Raw genomic sequence first — 7,500 nt, 5'->3', positions numbered from 1 at the left:
AGGCCCGACACTGCTTAGCTTCCGAGATCAGACGAGATCGGGCGCAATCAGTGTGGTGTGGCCGTAGGCTCTGGGCCTAGTGAGTTTTGTACTTTTAAGCATCTAGTCAGCTAGACCTTGCAGTTTTGAAAGGCAATTGAGAAATGGCTCACTTCCTGAACTTGGAGCACAAAAAAGCCTACAGCACCTGGTATTCCCAGGCGGTCTCCCATCCAGGTACTAACGAGGCCCGACACTGCTTAGCTTCCAAGATCAGACGAGATCGGGCGCATTCAGTGTGGTGTGGCCGTAGGCTCTGGTTCTTGTGAGTTTTGTACTTTTAAGCATCTAGTCGGCTAGACCTTGCAGTTTTGAAAGGCAATTGAGAAATGGCTCACTTCCTGAACTTGGAGCACAAAAAAGCCTACAGCACCTGGTATTCCCAGGTGGTCTCCCATCCAGGTACTAACTAGGCCCGACACTGCTTAGCTTCCGAGATCAGACGAGATCGGGCGCAATCAGTGTGGTGTGGCCGTAGGCTCTGGGCCTAGTGAGTTTTGTACTTTTAAGCATCTAGTCAGCTAGACCTTGCAGTTTTGAAAGGCAATTGAGAAATGGCTCACTTCCTGAACTTGGAGCACAAAAAAGCCTACAGCACCTGGTATTCCCAGGCGGTCTCCCATCCAGGTACTAACGAGGCCCGACACTGCTTAGCTTCCGAGATCAGACGAGATCGGGCGCATTCAGTGTGCTGTGGCCGTAGGCTCTGGTTCTTGTGAGTTTTGTACTTTTAAGCATCTAGTCGGCTAGACCTTGCAGTTTTGAAAGGCAATTGAGAAATGGCTCACTTCCTGAACTTGGAGTACAAAAAAGCCTACAGCACCTGGTATTCCCAGGCGGTCTTCCATCCAGGTACTAACTAGGCCCGACACTGCTTAGCTTCTGAGATCAGACGAGATCAGGCACATTCAGTGTGGTGTGGCCGTAGGCTCTGGGCCTAGTGAGTTTTGTACTTTTAAGCATCTAGTCGGCTAGACCTTGCAGTTTTAAAAGGCAATTGAGAAAGGGCTCACTTCCTGAACTTGGAGCACAAAAAAGCCTACAGCACCTGGTATTCCCAGGCGGTCTCCCATCCAGGTACTAACTAGGCCTGACACTGCTTAACTTCCGAGATCAGTCGAGATCGGGTGCATTCAGTGTGGTGTGGCCGTAGGCTCTAGGAATGCTAAGAATATTACTCTTATGCATTTGCATTTAGTAAGCTAAGCCATGCAGCCACTTGCAACATGATACCACGCTCATCGCTCGATCAGGCTCGATCAGGCGAGATATATAAGACTGGTGGGCCCATTCAGGACTCCTATGTCTGGTAGGATAACTTTAATTCATCCATCCTGTGTCTGTTGCAGGGAGGTGGAGAGAACAATCAACACAATAATGGTTTTCTTTCATGCCTCTTGAAGGACTCAATATTCTCTGTACTGCATTACATGTGAAAGTCGATTTATTACCCATGAACACACTACCTGTATGCTAATTCTATGTAAAAAGGTAGCTCCAGCCCTCATGATGTTGTCCAACATTTCCGCTATAAAACGGGATACAATTATTTTGGAAACATACCAAATTTGAAAAATAATTGAGAAGTTGCGCAATTACTAATCATGGAGCACAAAAAAGCCTACAGCACCTGGTATTCCCAGGCAGTCTCCCATCCAGGTACTAACTAGGCCTGACCCTGCTTAGCTTCCGAGATCGGGCGCATTCAGTGTGGTGTGGCCGTAGGCTCTGGGCCTAGTGAGTTTTGTACTTTTAAGCATCTAGTCGGCTAGACCTTGCAGTTTTGAAAGGCAATTGTGAAATGGCTCACTTCCTGAACTTGGAGCACAAAAAAGCCTACAGCACCTGGTATTCCCAGGTGGTCTCCCATCCAGGTACTAACTAGGCCCGACACTGCTTAGCTTCCGAGATCAGACGAGATCGGGCGCAATCAGTGTGGTGTGGCCGTAGGCTCTGGGCCTAGTGAGTTTTGTACTTTTAAGCATCTAGTCAGCTAGACCTTGCAGTTTTGAAAGGCAATTGAGAAATGGCTCACTTCCTGAACTTGGAGCACAAAAAAGCCTACAGCACCTGGTATTCCCAGGCGGTCTCCCATCCAGGTACTAACGAGGCCCGACACTGCTTAGCTTCCGAGATCGGGCGCAATCAGTGTGGTGTGGCCGTAGGCTCTGGGCCTAGTGAGTTTTGTACTTTTAAGCATCTAGTCAGCTAGACCTTGCAATTTTGAAAGGCAATTGAGAAATGGCTCACTTCCTGAACTTGGAGCACAAAAAAGCCTACAGCACCTGGTATTCCCAGGCGGTCTCCCATCCAGGTACTAACGAGGCCCGACACTGCTTAGCTTCCGAGATCAGACGAGATCGGGCGCATTCAGTGTGGTGTGGCCGTAGGCTCTGGTTCTTGTGAGTTTTGTACTTTTAAGCATCTAGTCGGCTAGACCTTGCAGTTTTGAAAGGCAATTGAGAAATGGCTCACTTCCTGAACTTGGAGTACAAAAAAGCCTACAGCACCTGGTATTCCCAGGCGGTCTTCCATCCAGGTACTAACTAGGCCCGACACTGCTTAGCTTCTGAGATCAGACGAGATCAGGCACATTCAGTGTGGTGTGGCCGTAGGCTCTGGGCCTACTGAGTTTTGTACTTTTAAGCATCTAGTCGGCTAGACCTTGCAGTTTTAAAAGGCAATTGAGAAAGGGCTCACTTCCTGAACTTGGAGCACAAAAAAGCCTACAGCACCTGGTATTCCCAGGCGGTCTCCCATCCAGGTACTAACTAGGCCTGACACTGCTTAACTTCCGAGATCAGTCGAGATCGGGTGCATTCAGTGTGGTGTGGCCGTAGGCTCTAGGAATGCTAAGAATATTACTCTTATGCATTTGCATTTAGTAAGCTAAGCCATGCAGCCACTTGCAACATGATACCACGCTCATCGCTCGATCAGCGCTCGATCAGGCTCGATCAGGCGAGATATATAAGACTGGTGGGCCCATTCAGGACTCCTATGTCTGGTAGGATAACTTTAATTCATCCATCCTGTGTCTGTTGCAGGGAGGTGGAGAGAACAATCAACACAATAATGGTTTTCTTTCATGCCTCTTGAAGGACTCAATATTCTCTGTACTGCATTACATGTGAAAGTTGATTTATTACCCATGAACACACTACCTGTATGCTAATTCTATGTAAAAAGGTAGCTCCAGCCCTCATGATGTTGTCCAACATTTCCGCTATAAAACGGGATACAATTATTTTGGAAACATACCAAATTTGAAAAATAATTGAGAAGTTGCGCAATTACTAATCATGGAGCACAAAAAAAGCCTACAGCACCTGGTATTCCCAGGCAGTCTCCCATCCAGGTACTAACTAGGCCTGACCCTGCTTAGCTTCCGAGATCGGGCGCATTCAGTGTGGTGTGGCCGTAGGCTCTGGGCCTAGTGAGTTTGTACTTTTAAGCATCTAGTCGGCTAGACCTTGCAGTTTTGAAAGGCAATTGTGAAATGGCTCACTTCCTGAACTTGGAGCACAAAAAAGCCTACAGCACCTGGTATTCCCAGGTGGTCCCCCATCCAGGTACTAACTAGGCCCGACACTGCTTAGCTTCCGAGATCAGACGAGATCGGGCGCAATCAGTGTGGTGTGGCCGTAGGCTCTGGGCCTAGTGAGTTTTGTACTTTTAAGCATCTAGTCAGCTAGACCTTGCAGTTTTGAAAGGCAATTGAGAAATGGCTCACTTCCTGAACTTGGAGCACAAAAAAGCCTACAGCACCTGGTATTCCCAGGCGGTCTCCCATCCAGGTACTAACGAGGCCCGACACTGCTTAGCTTCCAAGATCAGACGAGATCGGGCGCATTCAGTGTGGTGTGGCCGTAGGCTCTGGTTCTTGTGAGTTTTGTACTTTTAAGCATCTAGTCGGCTAGACCTTGCAGTTTTGAAAGGCAATTGAGAAATGGCTCACTTCCTGAACTTGGAGTACAAAAAAGCCTACAGCACCTGGTATTCCCAGGCGGTCTTCCATCCAGGTACTAACTAGGCCCGACACTGCTTAGCTTCTGAGATCAGACGAGATCAGGCACATTCAGTGTGGTGTGGCCGTAGGCTCTGGGCCTAGTGAGTTTTGTACTATTAAGCATCTAGTCGGCTAGACCTTGCAGTTTTAAAAGGCAATTGAGAAAGGGCTCACTTCCTGAACTTGGAGCACAAAAAAGCCTACAGCACCTGGTATTCCCAGGCGGTCTCCCATCCAGGTACTAACTAGGCCTGACACTGCTTAACTTCCGAGATCAGTCGAGATCGGGTGCATTCAGTGTGGTGTGGCCGTAGGCTCTAGGAATGCTAAGAATATTACTCTTATGCATTTGCATTTAGTAAGCTAAGCCATGCAGCCACTTGCAACATGATACCACGCTCATCGCTCGATCAGGCTCGATCAGGCGAGATATATAAGACTGGTGGGCCCATTCAGGACTCCTATGTCTGGTAGGATAACTTTAATTCATCCATCCTGTGTCTGTTGCAGGGAGGTGGAGAGAACAATCAACACAATAATGGTTTTCTTTCATGCCTCTTGAAGGACTCAATATTCTCTGTACTGCATTACATGTGAAAGTCGATTTATTACCCATGAACACACTACCTGTATGCTAATTCTATGTAAAAAGGTAGCTCCAGCCCTCATGATGTTGTCCAACATTTCCGCTATAAAACGGGATACAATTATTTTGGAAACATACCAAATTTGAAAAATAATTGAGAAGTTGCGCAATTACTAATCATGGAGCACAAAAAAGCCTACAGCACCTGGTATTCCCAGGCAGTCTCCCATCCAGGTACTAACTAGGCCTGACCCTGCTTAGCTTCCGAGATTGGGCACATTCAGTGTGGTGTGGCCGTAGGCTCTGGGCCTAGTGAGTTTTGTACTTTTAAGCATCTAGTCGGCTAGACCTTGCAGTTTTAAAAGGCAATTGAGAAAGGGCTCACTTCCTGAACTTGGAGCACAAAAAAGCCTACAGCACCTGGTATTCCCAGGCGGTCTCCCATCCAGGTACTAACTAGGCCTGACACTGCTTAACTTCCGAGATCAGTCGAGATTGGGCGCATTCAGTGTGGTGTGGCCGTAGGCTCTGGGCCTAGTGAGTTTTGTACTTTTAAGCATCTAGTCGGCTAGACCTTGCAGTTTTGAAAGGCAATTGTGAAATGGCTCACTTCCTGAACTTGGAGCACAAAAAAGCCTACAGCACCTGGTATTCCCAGGTGGTCTCCCATCCAGGTACTAACTAGGCCCGACACTGCTTAGCTTCCGAGATCAGACGAGATCGGGCGCAATCAGTGTGGTGTGGCCGTAGGCTCTGGGCCTAGTGAGTTTTGTACTTTTAAGCATCTAGTCAGCTAGACCTTGCAGTTTTGAAAGGCAATTGAGAAATGGCTCACTTCCTGAACTTGGAGCACAAAAAAGCCTACAGCACCTGGTATTCCCAGGCGGTCTCCCATCCAGGTACTAACGAGGCCCGACACTGCTTAGCTTCCGAGATCAGACGAGATCGGGCGCAATCAGTGTGGTGTGGCCGTAGGCTCTGGGCCTAGTGAGTTTTGTACTTTTAAGCATCTAGTCAGCTAGACCTTGCAATTTTGAAAGGCAATTGAGAAATGGCTCACTTCCTGAACTTGGAGCACAAAAAAGCCTACAGCACCTGGTATTCCCAGGCGGTCTCCCATCCAGGTACTAACTAGGCCCGACCCTGCTTAGCTTCCGAGATCGGGCGCATTCAGTGTGGTGTGGCCGTAGGCTCTGGGCCTAGTGAGTTTTGTACTTTTAAGCATCTAGTCGGCTAGACCTTGCAGTTTTGAAAGGCAATTGTGAAATGGCTCACTTCCTGAACTTGGAGCACAAAAAAGCCTACAGCACCTGGTATTCCCAGGTGGTCTCCCATCCAGGTACTAACTAGGCCCGACACTGCTTAGCTTCCGAGATCAGACGAGATCGGGCGCATTCAGTGTGGTGTGGCCGTAGGCTCTGGGCCTAGTGAGTTTTGTACTTTTAAGCATCTAGTCGGCTAGACCTTGCAGTTTTGAGAGGCAATTGAGAAATGGCTCACTTCCTGAACTTGGAGTACAAAAAAGCCTACAGCACCTGGTATTCCCAGGCGGTCTCCCATCCAGGTACTAACTAGGCCCGACACTGCTTAGCTTCTGAGATCAGACGAGATCAGGCGCATTCAGTGTGGTGTGGCCGTAGGCTCTGGGCCTAGTGAGTGTTGTACTTTTAAGCATCTAGTCGGCTAGACCTTGCAGTTTTAAAAGGCAATTGAGAAAGGGCTCACTTCCTGAACTTGGAGCACAAAAAAGCCTACAGCACCTGGTATTCCCAGGCGGTCTCCCATCCAGGTACTAACTAGGCCTGACACTGCTTAACTTCCGAGATCAGACGAGATCGGGTGCATTCAGTGTGGTGTGGCCGTAGGCTCTAGGAATGCTAAGAATATTACTCTTATGCATTTGCATTTAGTAAGCTAAGCCATGCAGCCACTTGCAACATGATACCACGCTCATCGCTCGATCAGGCGAGATATATAAGACTGGTGGGCCCATTCAGGACTCCTATGTCTGGTAGGATAACTTTAATTCATCCATCCTGTGTCTGTTGCAGGGAGGTGGAGAGAACAATCAACACAATAATGGTTTTCTTTCATGCCTCTTGAAGGACTCAATATTCTCTGTACTGCATTACATGTGAAAGTCGATTTATTACCCATGAACACACTACCTGTATGCTAATTCTATGTAAAAAGGTAGCTCCAGCCCTCATGATGTTGTCCAACATTTCCGCTATAAAACGGGATACAATTATTTTGGAAACATACCAAATTTGAAAAATAATTGAGAAGTTGCGCAATTACTAATCATGGAGCACAAAAAAAGCCTACAGCACCTGGTATTCCCAGGCAGTCTCCCATCCAGGTACTAACTAGGCCCGACCCTGCTTAGCTTCCGAGATCGGGCGCATTCAGTGTGGTGTGGCCGTAGGCTCTGGGCCTAGTGAGTTTTGTACTTTTAAGCATCTAGTCAGCTAGACCTTGCAGTTTTGAAAGGCAATTGAGAAATGGCTCACTTCCTGAACTTGGAGCACAAAAAAGCCTACAGCACCTGGTATTCCCAGGCGGTCTCCCATCCAGGTACTAACGAGGCCCGACACTGCTTAGCTTCCGAGATCAGACGAGATCGGGCGCATTCAGTGTGCTGTGGCCGTAGGCTCTGGTTCTTGTGAGTTTTGTACTTTTAAGCATCTAGTCGGCTAGACCTTGCAGTTTTGAAAGGCAATTGAGAAATGGCTCACTTCCTGAACTTGGAGTACAAAAAAGCCTACAGCACCTGGTATTCCCAGGCGGTCTTCCATCCAGGTACTAACTAGGCCCGACACTGCTTAGCTTCTGAGATCAGACGAGATCAGGCACATTCAGTGTG

The 7,500-nt window shown here is 48.0% G+C and overlaps 22 non-coding genes and 6 pseudogenes across 22 annotated transcripts in view; all 28 read right to left on the bottom strand.

Moving 5' to 3' along the window:
• The window catches only part of LOC138547359 (5S ribosomal RNA), a 119-nt gene extending 50 nt beyond the window's left edge, over positions 1-69 (bottom strand). The window contains exon 1 of the ribosomal RNA XR_011291201.1: positions 1-69. This exon is cut by the window's left edge and continues 50 nt beyond it. This is a non-coding gene — a ribosomal RNA (5S ribosomal RNA).
• Positions 70-175: 106 nt separating this feature from the next.
• Positions 176-294, bottom strand: LOC138540647 (5S ribosomal RNA). The gene has a single exon (XR_011288687.1). It is a non-coding gene; the product is annotated as a 5S ribosomal RNA (ribosomal RNA).
• A 106-nt stretch (positions 295-400) lies between these two features.
• LOC138547358 (5S ribosomal RNA) lies at positions 401-519 on the bottom strand. The gene has a single exon (XR_011291200.1). It is a non-coding gene; the product is annotated as a 5S ribosomal RNA (ribosomal RNA).
• A 106-nt stretch (positions 520-625) lies between these two features.
• Positions 626-744, bottom strand: LOC138541475 (5S ribosomal RNA). The gene has a single exon (XR_011289481.1). It is a non-coding gene; the product is annotated as a 5S ribosomal RNA (ribosomal RNA).
• A 106-nt stretch (positions 745-850) lies between these two features.
• On the bottom strand, positions 851-969 carry LOC138539318 (5S ribosomal RNA). Its single transcript, XR_011287388.1, has one exon. It is a non-coding gene; the product is annotated as a 5S ribosomal RNA (ribosomal RNA).
• A 106-nt stretch (positions 970-1,075) lies between these two features.
• LOC138538082 (5S ribosomal RNA) lies at positions 1,076-1,194 on the bottom strand. The gene has a single exon (XR_011286195.1). It is a non-coding gene; the product is annotated as a 5S ribosomal RNA (ribosomal RNA).
• A 463-nt stretch (positions 1,195-1,657) lies between these two features.
• LOC138544894 (5S ribosomal RNA) lies at positions 1,658-1,766 on the bottom strand (annotated as a pseudogene).
• Positions 1,767-1,872: 106 nt separating this feature from the next.
• Positions 1,873-1,991, bottom strand: LOC138547357 (5S ribosomal RNA). The gene has a single exon (XR_011291199.1). It is a non-coding gene; the product is annotated as a 5S ribosomal RNA (ribosomal RNA).
• Positions 1,992-2,097: 106 nt separating this feature from the next.
• LOC138542947 (5S ribosomal RNA) lies at positions 2,098-2,206 on the bottom strand (annotated as a pseudogene).
• Positions 2,207-2,312: 106 nt separating this feature from the next.
• On the bottom strand, positions 2,313-2,431 carry LOC138549676 (5S ribosomal RNA). Its single transcript, XR_011293450.1, has one exon. It is a non-coding gene; the product is annotated as a 5S ribosomal RNA (ribosomal RNA).
• Positions 2,432-2,537: 106 nt separating this feature from the next.
• On the bottom strand, positions 2,538-2,656 carry LOC138539317 (5S ribosomal RNA). Its single transcript, XR_011287387.1, has one exon. It is a non-coding gene; the product is annotated as a 5S ribosomal RNA (ribosomal RNA).
• Positions 2,657-2,762: 106 nt separating this feature from the next.
• Positions 2,763-2,881, bottom strand: LOC138538081 (5S ribosomal RNA). The gene has a single exon (XR_011286194.1). It is a non-coding gene; the product is annotated as a 5S ribosomal RNA (ribosomal RNA).
• A 475-nt stretch (positions 2,882-3,356) lies between these two features.
• LOC138544893 (5S ribosomal RNA) lies at positions 3,357-3,465 on the bottom strand (annotated as a pseudogene).
• A 105-nt stretch (positions 3,466-3,570) lies between these two features.
• Positions 3,571-3,689, bottom strand: LOC138548554 (5S ribosomal RNA). The gene has a single exon (XR_011292352.1). It is a non-coding gene; the product is annotated as a 5S ribosomal RNA (ribosomal RNA).
• A 106-nt stretch (positions 3,690-3,795) lies between these two features.
• Positions 3,796-3,914, bottom strand: LOC138540646 (5S ribosomal RNA). The gene has a single exon (XR_011288686.1). It is a non-coding gene; the product is annotated as a 5S ribosomal RNA (ribosomal RNA).
• A 106-nt stretch (positions 3,915-4,020) lies between these two features.
• LOC138539316 (5S ribosomal RNA) lies at positions 4,021-4,139 on the bottom strand. Its single transcript, XR_011287386.1, has one exon. It is a non-coding gene; the product is annotated as a 5S ribosomal RNA (ribosomal RNA).
• Positions 4,140-4,245: 106 nt separating this feature from the next.
• Positions 4,246-4,364, bottom strand: LOC138538080 (5S ribosomal RNA). Its single transcript, XR_011286193.1, has one exon. It is a non-coding gene; the product is annotated as a 5S ribosomal RNA (ribosomal RNA).
• Positions 4,365-4,827: 463 nt separating this feature from the next.
• LOC138547110 (5S ribosomal RNA) lies at positions 4,828-4,936 on the bottom strand (annotated as a pseudogene).
• A 106-nt stretch (positions 4,937-5,042) lies between these two features.
• Positions 5,043-5,161, bottom strand: LOC138542528 (5S ribosomal RNA). Its single transcript, XR_011290508.1, has one exon. It is a non-coding gene; the product is annotated as a 5S ribosomal RNA (ribosomal RNA).
• A 106-nt stretch (positions 5,162-5,267) lies between these two features.
• LOC138547356 (5S ribosomal RNA) lies at positions 5,268-5,386 on the bottom strand. Its single transcript, XR_011291198.1, has one exon. It is a non-coding gene; the product is annotated as a 5S ribosomal RNA (ribosomal RNA).
• A 106-nt stretch (positions 5,387-5,492) lies between these two features.
• On the bottom strand, positions 5,493-5,611 carry LOC138536822 (5S ribosomal RNA). Its single transcript, XR_011284984.1, has one exon. It is a non-coding gene; the product is annotated as a 5S ribosomal RNA (ribosomal RNA).
• A 106-nt stretch (positions 5,612-5,717) lies between these two features.
• Positions 5,718-5,826, bottom strand: LOC138542822 (5S ribosomal RNA; annotated as a pseudogene).
• A 106-nt stretch (positions 5,827-5,932) lies between these two features.
• LOC138543125 (5S ribosomal RNA) lies at positions 5,933-6,051 on the bottom strand. The gene has a single exon (XR_011290575.1). It is a non-coding gene; the product is annotated as a 5S ribosomal RNA (ribosomal RNA).
• A 106-nt stretch (positions 6,052-6,157) lies between these two features.
• On the bottom strand, positions 6,158-6,276 carry LOC138538735 (5S ribosomal RNA). Its single transcript, XR_011286824.1, has one exon. It is a non-coding gene; the product is annotated as a 5S ribosomal RNA (ribosomal RNA).
• Positions 6,277-6,382: 106 nt separating this feature from the next.
• LOC138548671 (5S ribosomal RNA) lies at positions 6,383-6,501 on the bottom strand. The gene has a single exon (XR_011292463.1). It is a non-coding gene; the product is annotated as a 5S ribosomal RNA (ribosomal RNA).
• A 454-nt stretch (positions 6,502-6,955) lies between these two features.
• On the bottom strand, positions 6,956-7,064 carry LOC138543226 (5S ribosomal RNA; annotated as a pseudogene).
• Positions 7,065-7,170: 106 nt separating this feature from the next.
• LOC138541474 (5S ribosomal RNA) lies at positions 7,171-7,289 on the bottom strand. The gene has a single exon (XR_011289480.1). It is a non-coding gene; the product is annotated as a 5S ribosomal RNA (ribosomal RNA).
• A 106-nt stretch (positions 7,290-7,395) lies between these two features.
• The window catches only part of LOC138539315 (5S ribosomal RNA), a 119-nt gene continuing 14 nt past the window's right edge, over positions 7,396-7,500 (bottom strand). The window contains exon 1 of the ribosomal RNA XR_011287385.1: positions 7,396-7,500. This exon is cut by the window's right edge and continues 14 nt beyond it. This is a non-coding gene — a ribosomal RNA (5S ribosomal RNA).

The sequence above is a fragment of the Ambystoma mexicanum genome, unplaced genomic scaffold, assembly GCF_040938575.1.
Source record: "Ambystoma mexicanum isolate Mex_15411 unplaced genomic scaffold, UKY_AmexF1_1 Mex_scaf10, whole genome shotgun sequence".
Taxonomy (NCBI): domain Eukaryota; kingdom Metazoa; phylum Chordata; class Amphibia; order Caudata; family Ambystomatidae; genus Ambystoma; species Ambystoma mexicanum.
This window is presented reverse-complemented; position numbering and strand designations above follow the sequence as displayed.